We start from the raw sequence: 24,347 nt of genomic DNA, 5'->3' as shown, positions 1-24,347 counted from the left end.
TGGAGGTAGGAAATGCAAACTTGACAATAAATGCGCGCCTCCAATGTATCCAAAATGTGGTCGAACTACAGGTCAAATTAACTGGTGAGTTCCGTATTATGAATACGGCTGCTCCACTTTTGAAGGGAAACGGCTTTAAAACGTTCAATGCGAGTTGTTTTGCTGTAACTAGTGTAATATATATGCATTATATTATTCTCACGTATAGGTTTGCATCCATATTACCAAAGTACCATAAAGTTGTAGGGCTGCGTCGATAAAAAAACCATGCACATCTAACGAGCACTTTAGAATGTATTTGTGGCAATACTTTCGTAATGAGGTTAATAAAATGCTATATATTTTCCCGTTTCTTCCTGCGCTTTTCGAATAATGGAAACTTGTGCGCCCACGTTCACTCACTCACTCGCTCGCTCCTGATACGGAATTTGAAGATGCTGATGTTAGTATGTAGTCCTTCACTTTTTTGTATGAAACGGCCGGTATCAGGCCGATTGCCCGTTGTGAGTATCACCTTGAATCATCATAAACCCGCACCAAGGTATAGTAGGTTTATGTCAATCGAAAATAAATGAAGAGGGGTAGAAAACCAGTGTAATTTGAGAAAAAGCCAATTGAAGAAAGAAAAAAAAACGAGGTAAGCCGACCTAAAGTGAATACAAATGAAAAGTAAGGAGCAGGAATTACCGCGATGTATAGGTCTGCATTTGCACGGCATGTGGCGACTCGGTATTCCGACCAGTTCTTTATTAAGTCACACAGCAGAAGTATGAAGAAGGAAATTGAGGGAGAAAAGGGACAGCGAAAGAAAAGAAGAAAGAATCAGGGCGACAGAAGAGGGCAGGGCAAGAGGAGGCCTAGGAAGGTCCAGCAAGATGCCGGACAGCAGATGTTCGGGTGAGCCTGGCTGCAGGAGGCTGGAGATGGACTGGCACTTGGTAAGTGGCTCCCCGTTGACTAATGCAGTGGTATATGCCTGAAGGCTCGTGGGGCGGCGCGCATCTGGTACAGGTGAGCGGAGGTCTCAGGTAGGTCGGACAGTGGGCCAGGCAGCAGAAGCAGAGCGCAGGGACCGCTTGACTGAATATCTGCGCGACTGAATATCCGCAAGAGGCTTGAAAGCGGTAGCAAAGCAGTTTCATTAAGTGTATATTTAGCATTCAGCCAAAGAGACACACGGGGAAAAGGAGGGGGAAAATAAGAGGGGCTGAGCCGAGAGGTCAGGCATTCCGTCTATCGTGTCCCCGGAGACGAGCTCCACCTTAGTTGGCATAACTAAGGACACTATAGAGCGAAGGGCGAAGAGCAAGGTGGAAGAGGAAAGGCAAAGAGGAAAGGAGATAGAAGGAAAAAAGCCCAATAAATAAATATGGATGGTTGAAGGAAAGAGCCTATTAGGAGGGATCAGGAAAAGTGAACCAAGAGATGACGCGATCAAGACTAATAAGGACTGCCCGGCTTCGCTGGTCGGTAAGATGAGAATTATAAAGATCAGGTGTCACCGTAGTCGAGTGATTATCTTTAACGAGATGCGCAATATGAGAAGTGAGGGGACAGTCGTTCAAACGATTTAGCAAGTCTGACCAAGGAGTGCCACATGAGCAATTACAGGTAGAGGAGAGATGAAAGCGGAATTAGTAAAAAGGGAAGCGGCCATGAGCGGTGTTGAGGTGACCGATGGGTCTTTTCGGCGGGAAGAAAGGGGGAATGCGATTAACGTTTTTGATCCATTGAAAGATTCCAGTGTCAATTTTCCCTCACGTGGAATGAGCATTCAACTGGGCGAAGGACTAGGCACGCATCTTAGATATTATGCGAGAAGGAGTGCCAAGGAGAAACCTAGAATTACCATGGGAGGCAGCGGAGTTAGCAAGTCAGTCCGCCATCTCATTGCCATCGACGCCCTGATGTGACGGCACATCAAAAAAACACCCGTCGCCAGGTAGAAATTAAAAGGAGAAGCTGCTTGATGCCCTGTACATAGGTATTGGTGGTTGTGAAAGTGTTCAATGCAAGACAGACAATCGGTGTAAATGGGCTTAGAGGTGAAATCAGGCAGAGTCCGTATGTAGGCTAGTGCCTCTAATAAAGCGAAAGTTTCAGTGGCGTAGGAAAAAGTGGCACCGATGTGTTTAAACTTGCCGACCTTAGTGATATCGCCAGTTGAATTATAAAGTATGAAAGCAGCGCCAGCAGAGTGGGAAGAGTATGGGCCATCAGGATACAGTTGGTAGGCGTGCGCAGCGGTAACACAGGGCACCTCTTGAAGTTGAAGGCGATGATAAGAACAAAGAGATTTAAGGCTGGGAGGACAGTCGCAAGGGTTCAGGGGGTAGGGGACAAGCGACGCATAGTAGGTGTCAGGGCGACAAAAGTTAAGGGCCATGAGCGCGAATAAGGAAAACTTAGCATTTAAGCAGTCGAGTTCGATGGGGAGCGGTAGTTTATTAGTCAAAACCTGAAGAGATGAGGTACGCGTCTTAAGAAAAGCGCCGGTGATTGTAAGAAAAGGGTACGTTGGGTAGAGGTAATATTGAGTTTAAACTGTGACGTAGGAAAAGTGGGCCACCAGACAGAAGCATGTGTTATGGAAGGAAGCAGAACCTGATTGTAGAGGAGACGGAAAGCGGAGGGAGGCATGAAATAGTGCATTCGAAGGAACAGGAGAAGAATGGAAGAGAGTAGGTCTGCTTTAGCATGGAGATACGTTAAATGTGCGTTAAAGATAAGATGTGTGTCCAAGATGACGCCAAGAATTTTGATACTCGACAGAGTATCAAGGGCGAAACCGTTAAGGCGAACAATGGGAATACGGGTGCATGAAGAGGAATGGCTACTGGGGAAGTAGAGGAAAGAGGATTTATCGGTACTGATTGTGAGTTTAGTGCGCTGTGCCCAGGTCGAAATAAGATTGAGCGTGAGAGATGCCTTAGAATCTAAGGCGCGACGATTGGCTGCAAAGAGCGGGACAGCAGTGTCATCGGCGCACGCTTGCGCAAACGCGTCCGGGGGAAAGGGGAGGTTAAGTAATACGTAAATAACAATATTCCACAGTAGCGGACTGAGGGGTGTCCTTTGAGGGCTGCCCAAAGTAGGCGTGGCAGACACCGCACCAGCCTGCGATCGGAAAGTGACCACGCGGTGCTCTAAGAAAGATATTAGGAGATATTACAATTTAGACGGTCAATTGGGGGAGCGTAAAAAGTGGAGAACGACCAGGTGCCAAACACTGTCGAAAGCGCCTTTGAAGTTTAGGCAGATGAGAATGGCGCGCAGTTTCGCGTCTTTGTAGGTGTTTAAACTTTTTCAAAGGCAGTGCAAAGCGGTGGACGCACTCTTCCAATGCGTGAAACCGAATTTACGCGGATGAAGTAGGTTATTGGAGTGAAGAAAAAAGTAGAGCCGGGAATCGAGAAGACGTTTCAGAATTTTTCTAAATACAGAATTCATAACAATAGGACGGTAGGATGAAGGAGAGTCAGGAGGGCGGTTGGGTTTGGCAATAAAGATGACACGTCCTTTACGCCAATCAGGAGGGGAGTAAGATAGATTGAAGCATTGGTAAAAATGAAAAGGACAAAAAGGATGGGTGATGGGGGGAAAAAAGCGTTTTGAGCATGGCAAGAGCCAGTCCGTCAGGGCCTGGGGCAGCGTTGGTGTTGCCTGAATTGAGGGCATGTTCAATCTCACGGAAGGTGAAAGGGAGCTCGATAGTCCTCGTAGGGTAAGGTGTCGGTTATAGTACGAAAGCGGACGTGGTCGCATCATCCGTTGCGAGGAGTCTCTAGAAACGTGAGCACTACAGAGAAAGCGGGCAGAATCAAGCACGCTGCATGTTGAACGACCATCGGGTGAAAGGAGGGAGGGGAGTTAATTGGTGCGAGAGTTTATCGAAGCAGATGCAGAAAGGGAGGCCGAAAAGATTACGTTTAGAGATCGGAGCAGATAGATTTTGAGGCAGCAGATCGGCCCTGGTCAATCTGCATTTTACAGTTGGCATGGGCATCGTAATATTACGCCTTAAACGCCTGTCGAAGGAGAGGGTCAGTGGTGCGTTGAAAGCGCCGACGGAGAGCATGGATGCGTTTGCGTTCGACGGTGAGCTTGGTAGTCCACCAAGAATTGGTCGGCAAGAGGCGCAGCCTAATCTAGCGAGAATGGAGATGGAAAAAGCTGGTCCAAGAGAGTGTAAAACTTCGCTAACACCAAATCGACTGCGTTGGGTGATAGCAAAGTCGTGTGCTGCACCATCGAGAACCATGGAGAAGTAATGAGTGTCTGCAGGAGGTGAGATGTAGTCGATTTGGTTAAGCGTTTATGCCGAGGTTTGGTGTAGCCAAAAAAAACAAGGTATATTTGTGGTTGGAGAGCGTCTCGGCATCGTCTATCGACCAGCTGTAGCTGCATAAGACGAGAGGAACCGATGCAAAGGAGACATCGCTCTAACTATCAGCAAGATGGGACTGGAAGGTAGGCGGCCAGCGTGGATTCTTCAATGCTTTAAGTTCTTTGCGGCAGCAAATTGTGCGAGCTGCACGCCGCGGATATCGCCTTCCACTCGGCCCCACAGCAAATGTTTGGCAACCAGAAATGGCTGACTGATGCAAGACAGGTGAGCCTCTAAGGCATAAGAAAGGGGATCCAGTGGTTCAGGGGGGGACCGTAAACGGCGAGGATTACGAAAGAGACGGAAGGGGCGACACAGGAGACCATGACATAGAGAGGATGGGAATCTATTAGAAATATATCATATGAATGTTTAGGTTCTAAGAAAGCCAGGTGCGGAGCAACTGGTGAAGCGAAAGTGATGTGAGTGTGAGGTAGGTGCGGAAGAGAGTTGCCTCGTGTATATGGCTCAGAAATAATAATGAAGTCAATGTGCTACTGCTGAATAAAATCTGACAACAGCAATGTTGGTTGTCGGCAGAGCGCCAGATTTGCCTGCAGATATTTCACAGGGGTGGAATGGGCCACGGGTGACAGTATACGAGATGGGGGAACAGAGCATTAAGAGGAATATAGAAGTGGAGATGGCAGCAATGATGGAAGGTAGACTGAACGGAGTAAAGAGGAGAGAAAAACAGACAGATTAAAGGAAAAGAAGGAAGAAAGACAGCGAGAAGAAAGACAGCAACAGGAAAGACAGAATCCACAGAAAAGAAAAGAGGGAAATGTTGAGCAACAGAAAACGAAGATGGAAGAGGAGGGAGGGAGATATGCCTCCGCCTTGGAGGAAAAAGGGCTTGGCAGTGGCAAACCGACCATAGCGTCAGGTCCGGAAACCGAGGGATAGTGAGCAGGCTGATGCGTCTGACGGCAGGAGGTACAAATGAGAAGAGCCACCACGAAGCTCCCAAGTGACAGGAAAAGGTGGTGCGTGTTTGGCCAGCCACAACCGTGCGCATGCGCATACGCGTAATGCGTTCCAGCAAAACCTGCCAAGTCGCGTCGCCCGTGGGATGCGACGACGCCCGAACCACCCGCCGGCACTCGGCGCACGACATCGCCGGGTCGCCCATGCGGACCGAGCACGTTTCCGCAAGATGGGACTCTGCACACTTCGTGCACCCTATCTGCGAGGAGACGGACTTCTGCGGGAAGGCGCGTTTAGAGCGCCCGTACATCGAGCAGTAGGTGCAGGCGGGCACATGCAAACCTTCCCGCACCGCAATTGAAGTCCATACAATGATTAACCTTCCGAGGCCGGTAAGGGAGCGGAAAGAGGCTGCATCGAGGGCAAGGACGTGGGTAAAGAGACCGGAGCGTTTGCGGAAAGAGAGTCGCTCTTCACAGGATTCAGGGTCGAGCTGGACAGATGGGTTCCCGCATTGATAGCTGCGAGGAGGCCATGAGTGGGCGCGTCAGGAACGATGCCTGAAATGCGATCATGGGGTTGTTTTTTGGCTACCTTGATGGATTTCGCTGCAAGAGTTAGCGGGTTCCTCTCGATTGCAGCCATAAGATGGTCGAAGGAGTGTCGCTCATTAGTGAGAATTGTTATGCCGTGGCGTGTACGGCGCATCGAGACGTCTCCTATCCCCTCAGTGATCGGGTCTATGTGGGCCTTTAGAAGGGCCATGAAATCGCGTGCAGGCGAGGCGGATGGAGCAATGGTTGTCAGAAACATGATAAAATCGTGCTCTCGCCGGAGTGCACCATGTCGTGGAGGAGGTACAGGTGGGTCCGGGTCAGGGTGTAGAAACTCTTCTGGAGCCAGTGTTAGGGGTGGCCGGGTCGTCAGCGGAGGAGCCTGCATCCTAAGATGCGCCACAGCAGCGTATGTTCTGGAATGGCAGGGAGGTGGCGCAGGATCCGCCAGCGTATCACCAGCAAAGCGCCTCGCCTGCTGCAGCTGGTTCCGCAATTCATTAACGCGACCCGACTGATCGGCAGCAATTGCGCGCACGTCGGAACATTCCTGCAAAATCTCAGCCAGCCAGGTGACAGCGAGCGGCGACCGTTCGGAACTTTGGAAGATGGATGGAAATAAAGTCGGTGATTTGTTTTTGTTTCTCGACTATACGATGGATAGAGGCGGTAATCAGTTGCTAGGGATCCGGTTGTACGGTGGAAACCGAAATGCCACAATCGGAAGGCGGGGAACTGCGGGCAGCAATATCAGGAGGTAATAGCGCAGTAGTGGGGCCATCCCTTCCAGGCGGATCACGTTCCCTCCCAGGTATCTCGGCGTCGCGAACTAACGCATCCCCACCAGCTGAAAAGACTGACTCGTTTGAACCGTCCGAGAGAGGCGACTGGACCGCCCTAGGGGAGTCTCGCGCGGACGATTGCACGTCCTGGAGAGCCTGAGGCTTAGGCATGGCTGCGTACATAGGCGGCCATGGCAATCGGCTGGCCTACAGCTCACGGTACGATATGGTCCAGAAAAGCAAAAGGAGCGCATAAAGGCGCCAATCGCGCGACGGAGCGAGTGCTAACAAACTCAAAAGGAGCCTCAGAGCAAGGTTGGGTTGGCGTGTTAGAAAAAACCTCGCCTTTTTTGAAGAAACCGAGGATCCGATACAGCCGCTGACCCGCACCCACTGCCACGGCGTACATATTTCTATTGTATGGAAATTATCACCATCACCAGCATATAATATGCCCACTGCAGGATGAAGGGCTCTCCCTGCGATATCCAATTACCCCTGTCTTGCGCCAACTGATTCCAGCTTGTGCCTGCGGATTTCCTAATTTCATCAACCTACCTAGTTTTCGGCCTTCCTGGACTGCGCCTCCCTTCTCTTAGGACCCATTTTGTAACTCTAATGATCCAGCGGATATCCATCCTACACATAAAATTGCCTGCCCTGCTCCGTTTTTTGCCCTTCATGTCAATTATAATACCGGCTGTCCCTGTTTTCTCTCTGATACACATCGCTCTCTTCCTGTCTCCTAGCGATACGCCTAGCATTTTTCGTTCCATCGCCATTTACGCGGTCCTCAACTTTTTCTCCAGCTTCTTTGTCAACGTCCGAGCTTCGCCCCCATATCTTAGCACCGGTAGAATGAAGTGACTGCACACCTTTCTTTTCAATGATCCATCATACTAAACAGAACTTGAACTAGCCTGATAGCCGATCGTCCATTGTGGGTATATGGTATGGCACAGAACTCATAATCATCCTCAACAAAGGCAATAATTGCATAGGTTCTAGTTGGTCGCACGATATCTACCGCCCGTCTCTGAACCAATCTAATGCTGTGGATATGTGCCCCCCCCCCATAGTATGCAAATCATCATCATAATCATACGTGGCGAATTGCTGGAACAAACATTTGATACGTCGAGGCACGCGGTTGTGTGCTGAAGTGCTCCGCTCGAGCAACTGTAGCGCCTATGCCTTGCTGCGGGAATGTGGAGCTGTGGCAAGTGATGAGCATAAGGTTGTTTTACCTACGCTTCCCATCAAACATATTGCAAAGAGTATTGTTTTCTTACGTAGTTAATTTCCGTGCAAGTACGTACAATTTCGAAGATTTTAGACATCCATAGTCACCTATCTGTGCTCCTTAAGGTTTTGCTTTTGGAGTGTACTGCATTAGTGATGCCTCGGCTATCACGTTTGCTAATATTAAAGCAAAAAAGCTGGTCAAATTCGGTCAGTTGAAAGTAGAAGACCAACGATGCAGCTTGATAAATCCTGGGAACCAAGGTGTAGGATGAAGGTACGCTGGCTTCTGCACACCGTTCCTGAGAAAGGTGTCCGACTGGCCTTTATTACTAACGGATAGGTCTCACTGATTGGTAACGAATGCTGGGGTACTCTTGGTGTGGCTGACAAAGTATCCACTCTCAGGTAAACCACGTTGGCACTGATTCATGGAGAACTTGAATTCATGAGAACAGCTGAATGACTTGCCGCATCTCGAGAAAATTGCTGGTAAGGTAGCGCTGGTGGCAGTCACGGTTGGAGCGACGCTTTGGCGGATGTGCATAGCAAGTACCACATCAGACGAGAAAGCCGTGTTCGACGATGCTGAACTTGTCACCGGTTTGGGCATAATGAGCGGCAGTGCATACGCACATACGCTGGCGCAGCCAGTCCTGAGGGCAGCGAAGGGCTGTCTGACCTGTCGATTAACGAGACGGACGCCGAGATGGGGCCTCAGCGTAGAAAGAAGGCGAGGCAGAGACGTCGCCATCAATCTCGTCTACCGACAACGTGGACGCAGAAACAAGAGCTCCACCGCGCACAACTCAAAAAGGCCCTAATAACGACTCCACCTTTATGCCATGCGACGTTAGTGGGAATTTGACTGATTTGCCTGTTCCCACATACGGTGGATGGATGCCACGGAAGTCCGGGAAGACGAAGTTGCTAACGAAACCGCTATGCGCCATAGCGAAAAAAAAAATCGTTGCCGCGACAGTAACGCCAGACGCAAGCAGCGGTGCATAGCTTCCACGAAAAGCAACCATAACGTACAAGGCTAAAGCGAGCGACACGCAAATCGCAGCCGAATATATATGCAGATTAGTGGCAGGCGCCCAAGACGAACACCTAATCGCACTACTACGTTAGGTAGGGCGTATGGGTGATGGTGCGGTGTCGGTTTCAGAGACAGCAGTGAGCGATGCAGAGAAGTGACTCTGCAGAACACTTGCAGGGAAACCAACATTCACGTAAAGGGAAGTGTAACTACCAAGACTGATGCCATACTACACTGCGGGACACGATTTTGCTGAATTTGACCGATTTTAAGCAATAGTGATTGAAATGACGACAACCCTTCGTACCGCCATGCTGAATGTTAAAAGTATAGGGACGGAACCACGCCAATGTGTGTTGACTTGTATTTTTGCCTTAAGTTTCTCTAGATTTTGTTGCGGTGAAAGAGACAAAAGCAGAAACGAAAGAGAAGACTAACCAAATGCTGGCTCTTTTCCAAGATCAGCATGGCGTACGTGTTTGACACTGTTAGATGTCAGGAGGATGTGCTGTCTATTCGAGGGAATAGAGAAATTGTAGAAGTTCTAACTATATGCGCAAGTAGTCAGTTGTTGGTTATCCACTCTTTTATCTTGGAGTAACTTTTAGGTGTGCTTTATGTGGCGGCAAACTTGGTGGCAAAGCATAAGCTAGAAGATATTAACTTTCTCAGCGCGATGTGCGGACGCACTGACGACGATGAAGCTGGCTCGAACGGAGCGAGCGCTTGATCGCTGTATAAATAAAGTAGTTGGTACATGCATTTCAATGTGGCAGCCGCGTTTCCTGATCCGCCACAGGGGTGACTCCGGATCACCAAACACAACGTTGCAGAAATTTCCACCGGACCGCTACCAAGCACGGACTAAACCTTCGACGGTGAATTTAAACTCATTGCGACTGCCTCCGTTCTGGCCTGAAAATCCGGACGCTTGTGGTTTTTGAAATAGAGGCGAGTTTCCAAGTATCTAACATCACTTCACAGTACGCAAGGTACGGCTACCAACTCGGCGCGCTACTTTATCGCTGCAATGTTCGACACAATAATAGAGCCACCAAGCCAGACGCCGTACGACACGCCGAAGATGGTCATCCTTGAGCGCACAGCAATTTCTCAGTCGAAGCGGCAGAAACGGCTGCTATGGTCAACGGATCTTGGTGATCGCCATTCTTCGCAACTCCTCAGATAGATGCAAGCACTTCTAAGCGCTCGATCCGGATGTTTCGACGACGGTATACAAAAGAAACTGTTTATCCAGAGCCTACAACCCACGGTTCAGTGGGTCTTGGCATCAGCATCGGAGCTGAACCTGTCCGTGCTGGCCGATCTCGCCGATAAGGTATGCGAAAAAGCGCCTGCCCAGCTATTCGTAGCTGCTACATTGTGGGAGCCGCACACTTATTCCACGCTTATAGGGGCATTTCCCACGAACCTATTTTCCATTCCGCAACCTACTTCGCCATAGCAAGATGACATCGGCGAGATTCACGCCGACATTCAGCTGGTGACAGGTATTGTGGCGAGCAACCTCATCACAAGGGACGATGATACCTCGGCGAGATATTCCGCAGACAGACGACGTTTGGCGAGATCTCCAGATCTTTCACCAAGACCCTCCCGCCATTGTGCTTCTCCGGCTAGACACTTTTCGTAGTCATCACCGCTTTGCAGATTTCATCCACGCTTTGGGCAGTCCGGGCGGCGTTGCACAAGACCAGTTGGTTAGCTGGGATATGGGGTGGAGTGACCGCGCCTTTTCTAGTCATGGCTTTTCTGGTCATGGCTGTACCGACTTAAAAAGAAACAAGTTGGAACTCACCATGTTATTTCTCCAGCTGACATAAAACGCCCTTAGATGCAAGTAAGCATGTATGTAAAATATTAGCATTCCCGCTCAGTACGATACAAAACTGTGGACTGCTGATTTCCTGGTAGGGCTCACACCTCTCTGTCTGGCAAACATTCATAGTGAGGTGCATAGTTCAAGAGGAGTGGTTGTCAATAAGGTGACCGTTGAGCTTCCCATGGCTTGGCGTGGGCAGCTTGCCGACCAATAATCTTTCTTTTGTCCATGTTCCTCAAAAGTGAAATGATGAATAGATGACAAACACGCAAGCAAAAAATAATGAAACAAAAATTACTAAAACTAATGAACACATCACGGTTCTATGTGAAGTGTTCAGAAATATTCCTTGCGAGGATTCTGGCCCAGTGATGACACATTCACTGTTGACTTCTACGTTGAGAGACAGTAGAGTTAAAAGGGGTGAACAAATATTAGCAGCGTCTTGGAGGCTGTAGTCCAAGGAAAAAAGACCCTCATTAACTACGGCGGAAGTGCGGGTGAGTTCGCGATTCATGTACGACTAGGAACAGTGCACAAAACGCTACATGACAGAAAAGCACACACACCAACAAAAGACAGCTTTGAGTGTGCTTTTCTTTTAATGGTGTCTTTGTGTGGGCTGTGCTTAGTGAAGCCTCGATTAGATAAAATTTTCGCCAGATACTAGGTAATAAACAGAGTAATTTTGTTATGTATCAGGCGCAATTATTCCAACTCTATCTCTAGAAGTAAATATGTGCAGTGAATTTATCGCTGTGTATCATTTATGTAGAAACAGCCAAAACTGTTTATTTATGCTTAAGTCTGTGTTGAAAGTTGGCTTGAGCCTTGTTTGAGTTCCCTTTGAATAGCAATTGCTTTATAATTATTATTTTTTCACTTTTAAGAAATTACTACAGGAATCTGTTTTATACGCATAGCACGCAAGGAAATTCAAAGCTGAAAATGCGAAGCAGTGCATTTTTACTTACCGGTGAGCACACCTGGAGGCTACAGGATTAACATGCTTTCGTGAGTAGTTTCCAAATGGACTGTGCTCGGTTACAACGGCGAATTTTCACGCTACCTAGCACGTTTATTGAAAGCAACGCGTTATTACGCGGCCGGACGCGGCATGTCACTAAGGAAGTAAGCCGTGAATGCGCACGTCATTCCAGTGAAATGCCACAGCTGATCAAATTTGCCGTCTTTAAACACCTTCGCTTCGTGGCGGCTATAGAATGTTGAACGGGTAAACTGACTGAGATATTGTTGTTATGTATTTAAAACGAACCTGCGTGATGCTGCTCAAAGAAAACGACCAGCCCGTTCGCAAACATTACCGCCGTACAATTTGAATCGGCACGTACTGCAATCGATGCCAGTGGACTGCAGCTTATCACCCGTCAGTGAGGTCTCAAAACTTTTGTTCAAGTAATAAAACAACAGGAGTTCACTATAAAGAATTGTGTACTTATTTTGCAACAAAATGACATGGTAATCTTGTTTGTCGGCTATAGTATGTACACTCATCGATCAAATAATAATATCGGTCAATTTACAATAGCTCCACTTACGCGCGTCATGCTGGAACACGCTGTGGTTGATTTTTTTTGCCCCCTGGGGCGATCGCTGGAATTTCAGTGTGCGGGGCCGTGCAGGCAGTGGCCAGGTGAAGTCGCATTAGACATGCCGGAGACCCTAAGATCTCTAAAATTGTGGATTGCGCGGTAAACGCAACGATAGTGGACAAGCTTCACCACCTCATACGCCCCAAGTGGTCGTCAGCGTGCTTTCTGGCAAATCACAAAGGTCAGACCGTTTCGCCACCTCTGCCACCCCCAATGTTCGCCAGAGTGCTGACTAGTCCTGAGTGCTGACTAGCCCGAGTGAACCCGGTCGCGTAAAAATTTGCTCAGTTTGAGTCTTAAACATCTAGACTGAGTATAATCCCGGTGAGTACGAGTCCGAGGGAGCACAGCTGAACAGAATTTTTGGTGAGACGGAGTCCGAATGAGCCCAGCTGAGTATAGAGCTGGTGAGTTCGGGTGAGCCTTGCTCAGTAATGTTGTGAGGAGTCCTAGTGATCCCGGCGGTTTAGAATTTCGAGTCCGGGTGAGCTGTATAAAAAAAGTTTACCCACCATTGCGATGTTGCCTAGTGGGAAATTTGAGCGGAGCCTGATATGTCTTTTCCTTTCGCGATATGTTCCCTGGCGCGGACAATCTGTCTCGTGTGCCTCGTTGCAAACGGAGCCATGTATGGCTCGACTATCTTGCTAATCGGAGGTTGCGACAAGCAGCCCGTGGGTGAGGCGTGGCGGCGTTTAACAGCAGCCGCCGCCGCAGACCGACCTCGTAGAACCGCGCGCTACTATGGCGCCATATCGTAATCATCGTCACTACACTGGGCGACTAGCGCGCGACTGTACTTTTCTTCTCACGCCTTTCGACATACCCTCTTCCTCCGCTTTCACCCTCGCGCTTCCACTGCACTCTGCTCTTGTGTTTTCCTCCTTGCACTCTCTTCAATTTCCCAGCTTTTTACAGCGTTGCTGTTTACGCCCCCGTATGCTTCACCGCATGCGTTCGCAAGGGCAGTTGCTTAGCCACAGAGAGAGAGAGATGAAGAGGAAAGGCATTGGGGTTAACCAGATATCAGTCTCTGGTTTGCTACCCTACATTGGGGATGAGAGGTAGGGATAGAAATTTCCATCGGGGTGAGGGGCTCACGTTGAAGCTCGACCTCCTCATTATGGAATTTTTCGTGGGATCAAATACATGAATAATAACTGCCTTGCCATCGCCAAATATGCTGCAAACGAATTTGAACGCTACGCACTGTGAAGACGAGGGAAATGTGTACTTTTTATAGAAAGATTATACTCATATGTCCCCAAAATTGTACCTGAAACGACTTATATCAATGCTTCCGCCTTCTTTATCTATTTAGTAAGTAAAGAAAACGTCACACGAACTTTAGCATTTTATCAGTTTGAAGCCAGCAAAGCAGTGTATGCGGCTTATATGAAAAATGTAAAGGCTGTGAAATTAACAAGTTGAAGACAAATATTTTAATGAAACTTTGTCATTCAAAAACCTTGCTTATATACTTGTACAAATGCAACGGCCAGAGAAAAATATTATTGGCGCTGTTTGTTGTTGCAATGTATTGCACAGGAGCAGCTCTCACCGGTTATGTGTTGCAATTGCTCCGAAATTGTAGTCGCAACAGAGAGCACATATAAAAAGCAGTCCTGTAAAATATACGAGGTCGAGACAAATGAAAGCTAGCCAATATGAATACATGTCAAACAGCGTACTTTATTTAAAAGTAGTCTGCATGACCATTTAGACATTTGTCCCACTGGCCAATGAGTCGCGTGATTCCCGTTTCATGGAAATTCTTGGTTTGCTGCTTCAGAAAGGCTCTCACTGACTTTTTCCTGTCCTTGTCCTACACAAATCTGTGTCCCTTGAACTGTTTCTTCAATTGCCCGAAAAAGTGGAGGCCGCAAGGCGACAGGTATGCGCTGTATAGCGGATGTTGCAGCGTTTCCCAATTGAACTTTGCCAGTTTTGCGTTAACCACATCAGCAAAGTGGCGACAGGCATTATCGTGGATCAAAATTAGCCCATTCGCCGCATTTCGCAAATCCTTTGTTTTTGATTGCGACACTTAGCCGATCCAGCATTTCTGAATATCGGATAGGTTTTATGGTGTCTCCAGGTCTACTAAATTCGTTCAGTAATGGCCCCTGACGATCGAAAAAAAAAAGCCAACACTTTTCCGGAGGAAATGACGGCCTTTGCGCTATTTGGAATGGTGAATTCAAATGGTCACACTGTAAGCTTTGCGTTGTTTCAGGCTCATAGAAGTGTCACCATAATTCTTCCCTCGTCACAATTGCAGACAAGTCGTCAAATTTACTGTGATATCAGATCATATGAGCCAAGGCAGCACCGAACCTCTTTGTCTTCTGGCCTTGGTTCAAATTCTTCAGCATCCATTGCGCACACAAGAGCCATATAATCCAGATGTTCATGACTTATGCTGACCCGCCATGGTTGCTCAGTAGCTATGGTGTTGGGCTGCTGAGCACGAGGTCGCGGGATCGAATTCCGTCCGCGCCGGTCGCATTTTAGTGGGGGCGAAATGTCAAAACACCCGTGTACTTAGATATAGGTGCACGTTAAAGAACTCCAGGTGGTCGATATTTCCGCAATCCTCCACTACGATGTGCCTCATAATCACAAAGTGACTGTGGCACGGTAAACCCCATAATTTATATTTTTAATGACTTATGGTTTGAACCAACAGTGGCTGATGTTCGCACGCTCAGCCAGTTCATCGATGCTTATCCTCCATTCTTGTCTTATCAGTTCATCAACTTTGCAATTATGTTGGATGTTATTGCACGGTGGCTTTGGCCCGGTCTTGGATTGTATTTGCGACTTTCACGTCTATCTTTGGACCATTTACTCCAATGCTTCAAGGTGGCCAATGAAATTCAATGTTCAACGCACACGGCAGCCATACGGCGACTAATTTCGTTTTGGGAAACACATTCAGCGGTCAAAAACCTCACGACACAGGGCTGTTCAACTTTTGGAGCGTCCATTACCGTCCATTATGTCTCAGAAACATGTTGAACGCACTGCATGAGCGCATTAAAGAACATTTGTCCTCACTTCAGTGTGTCACATTGGTAAATGAGAGATCCCTGTGTGCTACGCGCATTCCTCGCAGATAATGATCCCAACCATTATTGCGCGGGTTGGGTTGGCCCGCATTCGTTTGGCTAGCCCTCGTACGTTAGAAATGCGCAGATACAATGAAATATACAAATGCGAAGGTACACCTTGATAAAGGCAAAAAATGTCACTGGAAACAAGGTTCACTGCACGTAGGCAGAATACCTCGCAACAATACATATAAATATACGTAAAAATCTCCAATAAATCTAAGGAAAAGAGGGGAATGCGGGAGATGGAAATTCAACACGATGAGCAAAACGTGAAGAACGTGAATGCAGGAGCCAACGTTTCTACAAGCGGACTTGACTTCTTCAAGGCGGGTTCGCTTGAAGAAGACAAGTACACTTGTCGGAACGTTAGCTCCTGCATTCACCTTCACCTTTGGTCATCGTCGCCAATAAATTTATTTATTTAAGGAGAAGTCGCTGTGTATAATGCGTGAAACAAGGCATATAACTATGTTGCGCAATCACAGATCACAGAAGCCTAAGGCACATTCACGCCAAAAGCGCAGTGTCTAAGCGGTCAAGCGGATTTTCAACTCAGCGAGGCGGTGAGCGCGCGCACCTGTTCAGACCGGACGGCTTGCCTGGCGGCCCGCGCAGCAGGGAAGGTGGGGCATCTAGCATTTTCGTGTCACACGTGTCACGATCTCGGCAACGGTCGTCCGTCCTCAACGCACGCATGCGAGCGTCGTCACCGCGCCACCGTCGTCTGGCCAGCCGCTCTCGGTTGCTAACCACTTGTGAAGAAAAATCAGCTCCGACGAAGAAGACGAAATAGTTGGCATTCTACTCGCCGCTTCTTCAGCAGCTTTTCAAGACGAGCAGCAGAAAGCTCGAAGGAACACAGGCCACCCACGCTGCTGGTGGGCTCTCCCGAAGAGGACGCCTTCCCATCTGCCGTGCTCCGCGAGGATTGCTACCGCCCTGCGTTTACGACTTTGCACGTCATCCACCGGGAGCATGTTCTTCGGCATTTTCTCCCTCTGCATGGCGTCCCAGACTTGCGGTAGGAATGTTTGCTTCAGTCCCCGCACCTCGTGATATCGAATGCCGAGCAGGTCTGGGATTCCTCTTCCCGTTCTGGTGCTCGACAGCTTCTAAACCTGCGCGATTCTCTGCGCCTCGGCGATCTCCTCGAGCGTGTTGTGTACGCCCAGCTCGAGGAACGTGTGGGTTGGCGTGTACTGGGGTACTCCTAGAGCGGTCTTGAACGCCTTGCGGATCGCCACGTTCAGCTTGTCGGTTTCGCTCCTGTTCCAGTCGGCGTACGCGGCTATGTGCGCTATGTGGCTCAGCGCGTATGTCTAGCCTCGTAACGTTGTCTTCCTTCGTTCCTTTCCTTTTGATCGCGACCCACCGCACGTGGTGTGTGACGGCGGCCACTTTCTTCTGCAGTCGGGCAGACACCTGGCGGTTGGCATCGTTCTGTTCCAGCCACATGCCGAGCACTCGCAACTTGGACACCGTCGGTATTCGGGTTTCCTCCGTCCTCATGACGCGCAAATGACGAGTGTCTAGCACGCCCTGCGGGAGGTGTCCTTTCTTGCGTGGTCTGTGGAGCAGGATCTCCAACGTGTTGGGTCAGCAGCCGAGTCCCGTGTCTTCGAGGTGCAGCTCCACCTCCTGGACAGCCCGCTACAGCCCGTCTTGCATTTCGCCGACGCTCGTGTTCTCTGTGGTCCACAGCGCCACGTCATCTGCGTAGATCGTCTGATTGATGCCTTCTATCTCGTTGAGACGCTCCAGCAGGCCGATCATGACGAGGTTGAAAACCATGGGGGCCCCCAAAGGGGTGTCTGCGTCAGCAGGCGTTTAGTGTGTTCGACACCACGTACCCGAGCACACGAGGGTTGGACCCTCCGGCGTGTAGCCGTGAGCGGCTTGGCGGTGTCTGGGGAAAGGGGGATCCTGGAGGTTGAGCCGATGCTGGGTGTTTGGACCGTTAAAGCTCCCCTGGGGAGGCAACACGCCTCTTCGGACTCGGCTTCACATAGACGGCACCTCCAGACTGACCCACCCAGAGGTCATCGGCAGTCGCCTTTTCCTGTCTCTCCCTCCCCGAATCTTCGTCTTTATCTGTCACTTTTTGACCCTTCCTGTCTTCTTCTCTCTTCCATTTACTTCCTTTCTCCGCGGCGGCAAGGGTTAACCTTGTGTGAGTAGCCAAGCTAGGTTACATTATTACGATATCATCGAGCGATGCTCAAGGGACGAGCCGCCGCGAGAACGACGACGAAGTGGGTCTGTGCCCTTGGTGCGGGCGAGTGTTGGCCTGGTGGTTGGCTCCAGTGTAAATACCCTGTATGTAACCTCTTTCATCTGTGTTTTTCCACACGTAACATTCTGGTGAAGGTCAGCGATCCCCGCTCTCACCACGCAACTCCGGAGTGGTCGGTACATCGAGCTTGTCACCATGCCTCCCGGTGACGAGACCGCCTCTGCAACGGCTTCGGCTTGTCCGACTGCTCCAATCATCACGGTTGCCCAACATCGCGACCCTGGCGTGTTCTCTGGCCTGGAGGGAGAGGACGTTGACGAATGGATCAAGCTCTATGAACACGCCAGTGCTAATAACAGGTGGGATCCAACGATCACGCTCGCCAATGTCATCTTTTATCTCGGCGGCACCCCACGCGTGTGGCACCAAACGCATGACGACGAGATAAACAGTTAGGACAGTTTCAGAGAAAAGCTCAGGGAACTGTTCGGCGACCCCATTGGGCGCAAGGCAGCTGCGAGAAAGGCTCTTGCGTCTCGTGTTCAGACATCTACAGAGCCGTACGTTTCATACATCCTCGACGTCTTGGCTCTCTGCCGCAAAGCTGACGATACGATTTCTGAAGCAGATGAGGTGTCGCATGTGCTCAAAGGCATCGCCGACGATGCTTTCAATTTGCTTGTTTTCGGCCACGTCTCGACTATCGACGCCGTCATCAAAGAATGCCGTCGTCTTGAACAAGCTAAGAGCCGCGGTATCGCACATCACATCACGCGGCTACCCAACATTGCTGCTACGTCGACATGTGAGGCTCGAGCGCGTCAGACCGCCACCTGTGACGACGTAACCCGTATTGTTCGCCGCGAGATCAAGGCCGCCTGTTTACCATATTTGGTTATAGTGGTAGCGTACAGCTGGCGTCTGTAGGTCCTGTTTTTTACAGGCCCTGCAGCGTCCCCCTGTTGGGCTCCATGGTGGGTGGCAGGCGCTACTGCCGAAAAATACTCTCACCTATGTCCAGTTCCTTACCTACACTACCTGTTCGCTCCATCAACAGGGAGCGCACCGAAGAAATTTTTGAATTTATTGGACGCCAAAAAGAAACTTTCCCGCGATTCCATTTCAATCCATTCTGAAAAACAAGAAAAACAAGCACAAACAATCTCACCTTTTGTTGTTTCGAAATCCCTTATTCAGGCACTTGGACCAGGCTATAAAGCGTCAAAGATGGCAAGCGGCGATCTCCTTTTGGAACTCCGCGACAAAAAGCAATACGAGAAACTGCCTAACCTTGTATCATTTGGACATATCCCAGTAACAGTGACCAGGCATCGCACGATGAACACCACCCGTGGTGCAGTTTGAGATGATGATCTGATGCAGCTTACGGACGTCGAACTATTACAAGGCTGGAGCGATCAAAGCGTAATCAATGTTAAGAGAATTCTGCTAAGGCGCGATAGCAAAGAGATTAAAACAAACATCTAATTCTTACCTTTGGTTCAAGTGTGCTTCCTGAGAGTACTGAGATAGGATATCTGAAGATCCGGGTCAGACCATATGTCCCAAACCCACTGAGATGTTTTAAATGCCAGCAATTTGGCCACAGCTCATCGAACTGCCACGGCGGCCAAATTTGGGCAACATGCAGTGCTCATAAGCACTCCGCCGAATCGTGTGAAAACGCTCTCCGCTGTGTCAACTGTGACGGTGAGCACGCCGCATACTCGCGGTCGCGCACATCCTGGAAAAAGAAAAGGAAATTGTAACGATCAAAGTACAAGAGAATATATCGTTCAAGGAGGCACGCAGGCGGGTTTCATACCTGCCCGAGAAAACCTTTGCCGAAGTGACGCGTCAGGGGGCCGCGACACAACGGCTTCCGGTGGCTGGCCGACCCACAAGCAGTGAGTCGGCAGTTACGCCGTCTGCCCCCGCGGTGGTTGCAGCTACCGCTGCTCCTCCAACCGAGCAGAAGGGACCATCAACCCCGAAGGTGGGCGCAGCCTAGGCTGCCCGATCTCCCCGGCCCTTTCCAGCGCTGGCAACAGCCGGCGCAGCCAAATCCCGGAGGGATCCCCATCGACCTCCGGACTAGTGGGCGCAGGGGCCTTGCCCTCCTAGGCGGGACTCTCTCTGATAACTTCTCGCTCGCAAGGGCACGTGTCCGGCGCCTCACAAGAGGCAATGGACACTACACCTATTCTCAAGGCACACCAAGCGTCTAAGGAGCGGCGAGGCTCCCTCGAACGCTTCAGAAAGGGCGAAACCCCGCTACAGGGTCTCGAAATAGCGCTGTAATCTAAGGCATCACTTCCGTTTCCGTACACACAGCACCAATTTACTTTAAATATGTAAACACTAATTATTCAATGGAATGTCAGAGTTCTTCTTAGAAACCTTGATGATGTGCAAGAACTTATCCACAAACATAATCCAAAGGTGCTGTGCTTACAGGAAACACGCTTAAGATCGAAACACAAACTTTCTCCTACAGTATGTTACGTTTCGCAAAGATCGCGATGATGCTGTCGCATCATCGGGCGGCCTTGCCATTGTTATTCATAAAAGGATAGCGTGTCACTATTTGCAGCCACAAACGTCCTTCGTAGCAGTGGCGGTTGGAGTTGTTCTCCTAAACAAACTCATCACCATTTGCTCGTTTTACATATCCCCGCATTACCAATTAAACAAACATGAATTTCAGTCTTTTAGCGATCAATTGCGTGAACCCTATGTTGTTCGTTGCGATTTCTATGCACACAGCAGCTTGGGGGAAGACTCTCGTACCGATGCGTGAGGTCGTCTCGTTTAACATTTCCTTTTTTCGTCCGGTGCGTGTCTGCTGAATGACGAGGAACGCACATATTATTCTCTTGCAAACAGAAGCTCTTCTTCAATTGATCTTTTTTTTATTATTTGAATATACTGCAGGCCCTTCACGGCCCGTGCAGGAGTGGTACATAGACGCAATGAAAAAAAAATCACGATGACAAGTCAATACACTGAATGCAGTTAATAAAAGAGTCGATGTTATTGCAACACACAATATCGTTAGTTAACTTGTTCCACTGGGAAATGGCTGACGGTGAAAGGGAATGCTTCTGAACATTAACGCGACTTCGGGGAAGATAGATTGTTTTGGAGTGATTAAGTCTGGTTGAACGTTTTGGAGGATCTTGGAGGTAATGAGAACGTGCTATTTGGAAATGACCATGGTATAATTGATAGATGAATTTTAGTCGCGAAATTGCTCTTCTCTGCGAGAGGGGTTTTAGGTTAGCCCTTGCTAGCAGACCCGATACATTGGACTGCCTTTTGTAGTCCGAATATACAAACCTAATTGCTAATTTTTGTATGCGTTCTATTTTATTTATAAGGCATTTTTGATGAGGGCTCCAGATTAGATCAGCGTATTCTAGGCATGGTCTTATTAGTGTTTTGTACGCGTTTAGTTTGAGGTGTGGTGGTGCGGCACGTAGTCTCCTTTTTAAAAAGGTAAGTTTGCCTATGGCTTTTTGACACATGGTCGAAATATGAGGTTCCCAGTTAAGGTTAGGCGTGAGTTTAATGCCTAGGTATTTTACCTGGTTGCTCTTGTTGATTGTTGACCTTCCGATCGAATATGAAAAGTTAAGCGCGAGTTTCTTATTTGTGAAAGACATGTAATGTGTTTTTGATGTGTTTAGTTTCATGCCCCAAGTGTTGCACCAAGAGTAAATTGTTTGAAGTGAATTATGAAGTTCTATTTGGTCTTCTTGGTTGTGTACGACTGTGTACACGACACAGTCATCAGCAAACAGGCGCATCTGAATTGAGTTTTTAACGCAAAACTGGATGTCGTTTATGTACATCAAGAACAAAAGTGGTAGCCTTGTTTCCCCGTCTGTACTGCCTGAACTCGAATGGGAAGTTACCAACAATCCTCACAGAAGCGACCACTTCCCCATGCTGCTAAGAACACCTAAAGAAAATTAATATCTACCACAGGCTCCTAAATGGAAGATTGATACAGCCGACTGGGCGAAATTCCGAACTCTCACTAGTATCTGATCGGATGACATGTCCTCGTTAGGAATTGATGGTGCTGTTGAGTATTTTGCAGCCTTCATAACAGATGCCGTATCTAAATGCATATCAGAAGTAAATAGCTTGGCATGCAAACGGCGTGTGCTGTGGTGGAACAACGATTGTAGGATCGCCCGTAAAAAACAGAACAAAGCGTGGGGGTTGCTACGCGCCTGTCCCATTGCGGAGAATCTTATTAACTTTAAGAAAGGAAAGTCCCAAGGCAGGAGAACTCGCCGACAGGCCGGAAGAGAGAGTTGGCAGAAGTTTTTATCGGGCATCAACTCCTATACAGACGAGGCCAAAGTCTGGAACAAGGTTATTAGGATCAGAGGGCGAAAAAACATAGTCACTCCCTTTGGTAAATTCACAGGGCGATACACTGAAAGACCAGACAGACTCACTTGGGGAGCACTTTGAGGGCGTGTCGAGCTCAACAGATAGAATGAACCGTATAACCGGCCTTTTAGTATTGCCGAGTTGAGAGCTGCATTGAACACATGCAAAAGCCCTGCACCGGGACCTGACAGAGTGATGTATGACATGATTAGAAACTTACATACTGACACACAAGTTACAGTACTCACATTGTTCAACACTATTTGGGCTGCGGGATACCTCCCAACCACATGGAAAGAAGCGATTGTGGTCCCGGTTCTTAAGCAGGGTAAAGACGCTTCCTTGGCGGCAAGGTACCGTCCGATAGCTGTTACAAATTGTCTCTGTAAGCTTTTCGAAAAAATGGTTAGTCGCAGACTCATACATTTCCTTAAACTCGCCAATATGCTCTATCCCAATCAGTGTGGCTTCAGAGAAGGACGATCGACAACCGATCATCTTGTGCGCACTGAAGGAAAAATCCGTGATGCATTTGTTCATAAACAGTTTTTCTGGTCAATATTCCTCGACATGGAGAAGACGTATGACACAGCATGCCATTACGGGATCTTGCGAGACTTGTCGGGAATGGGCATCCGTGGAAATATGCTGAACACAATTGAAAGCTATTTGTCAAATCGCAACCTCCGCGTGAAAATCGGCAACGTTTTATCGCGACCTTTTATACAAGAAACTGGTGTACCCCAGGAAGTAGGGCTCAGTTTCACTTTCTTTATCGTCAAGACGAACACACTTCGTTCTTCACTGCCACCAGCCATTTTTTATTCTGTCTACGTAGACGATATACAAATATGTTTCAAATCCTGCAACCTTACAGTGTGTGAAAGACAGGTACAGCAGGGCCTAAACAAGGTGTCCAAGTGGGCAGACCAAAATTGATTTAAAATCAACCCCCACAAAAGTTCTTTTGTTCTCTTCACAAGAAAGAGAGGCCTGGTACCAGATCCTTGTATTGAACTGGACGGACAACAAATACCGGTGAACGATGAACACGAATTCCGAGGGATTATACTTGACTCGAGGCTTACTTCCATCTCGCACATAAAATGTCTTAAGACAAAATGTCGAAAAACTATTATTTACTTAAAGTCCTATCCCACAGAGCATGGGATAGCGACAGGAAGTGTTTGCTAAATTTTTACAGGAGCCTAGTTAGATCACGATTAGATTATGGTGTCGTAGTACATCACTATGCTGCACCGAGCGCACTAAAGACGGTAGACACCGTTCATCTGGGTATCCGCCTTGCCACTGGCGTATTTAGAACAAGCCCGGTCGAAAGTCTATATGCAGAGTCAGACGAGTGGTCACTACATTTTCAGAGAACGTACATCAGCTTTACCTATTCTCTCAATGTGCGCTCCAATAATGAACATCCGTGTTTCAAAACTGTTCACGACTTGACATGTGAAACAATTTTTTATAATAAACCCTCTATGAGTCTTCCTTTCTGACTGCGTACAAGAGAACTTAGCATGGAAATGGATGTCCCAGTTCTCGAACATCGCCTAATACCTCCAGCTAAGCGATTACCGCCCTGGGAGTGGCAGGTGAAAGACTGTGACATATCCTTTGTAGAGGTCACAAAGCACGCACCTGACCTCGAAATCGCTATGTATTTCCGTGAACTTCAATCGAGGTACAGCTGCTCCGAATTCTACACAGGCGCGTCAAAATCACATGCTGGTGTATCTTATGCTGCTGTTGGTCGCTCTCTTTCTAAATCTGGCCTATTGAACCAGCAAACAAGTATCTTCACTGCAGAAGCCTATGCAGTACTGTCCGCAATGAAACATATACAGAACTCGACAGAACAATTCCATACACAGACTCGCTAAATCTCGTGAACGCGTTAATTTCATTACGAAAGCATAAAAATCCTGTTTTTGTTGAACTTTACCCCTCTTATGCAGTATTTATTTATCACACATACATGTAGTAATATGCTGGGTACCTGGTCATGGTGGTATCGAGGGTAATGTACTGGCTGATAAAATGGCCACATCACTCACATCACTAAGCACTTTTTCCTACAGCTGCTGTCCCTGTCACAGATCCGAAGCCTTTCTTGCGCAAGAAACTGCGGCAACACTGGCAACGCATTTGTAACGCAGACATAAATAATAAACTGCACATTATAA

General features: G+C 48.4%; 1 protein-coding gene across 1 annotated transcript in view; it reads left to right on the top strand.

The window, feature by feature from the left end:
- Positions 1 to 24,347, top strand: part of LOC142564890 (uncharacterized) — a 122,720-nt gene that overhangs the window by 32,360 nt on the left and 66,013 nt on the right. The gene's annotated exons all lie outside the window — the stretch shown is intronic.

This window comes from Dermacentor variabilis, chromosome 11 (genome assembly GCF_050947875.1).
Source record: "Dermacentor variabilis isolate Ectoservices chromosome 11, ASM5094787v1, whole genome shotgun sequence".
Classification (NCBI taxonomy): Eukaryota; Metazoa; Arthropoda; class Arachnida; order Ixodida; family Ixodidae; genus Dermacentor; species Dermacentor variabilis.
The sequence above is the reverse complement of the archived record's forward strand: the minus strand, read 5'-3'. Positions and strand labels throughout refer to the sequence as shown.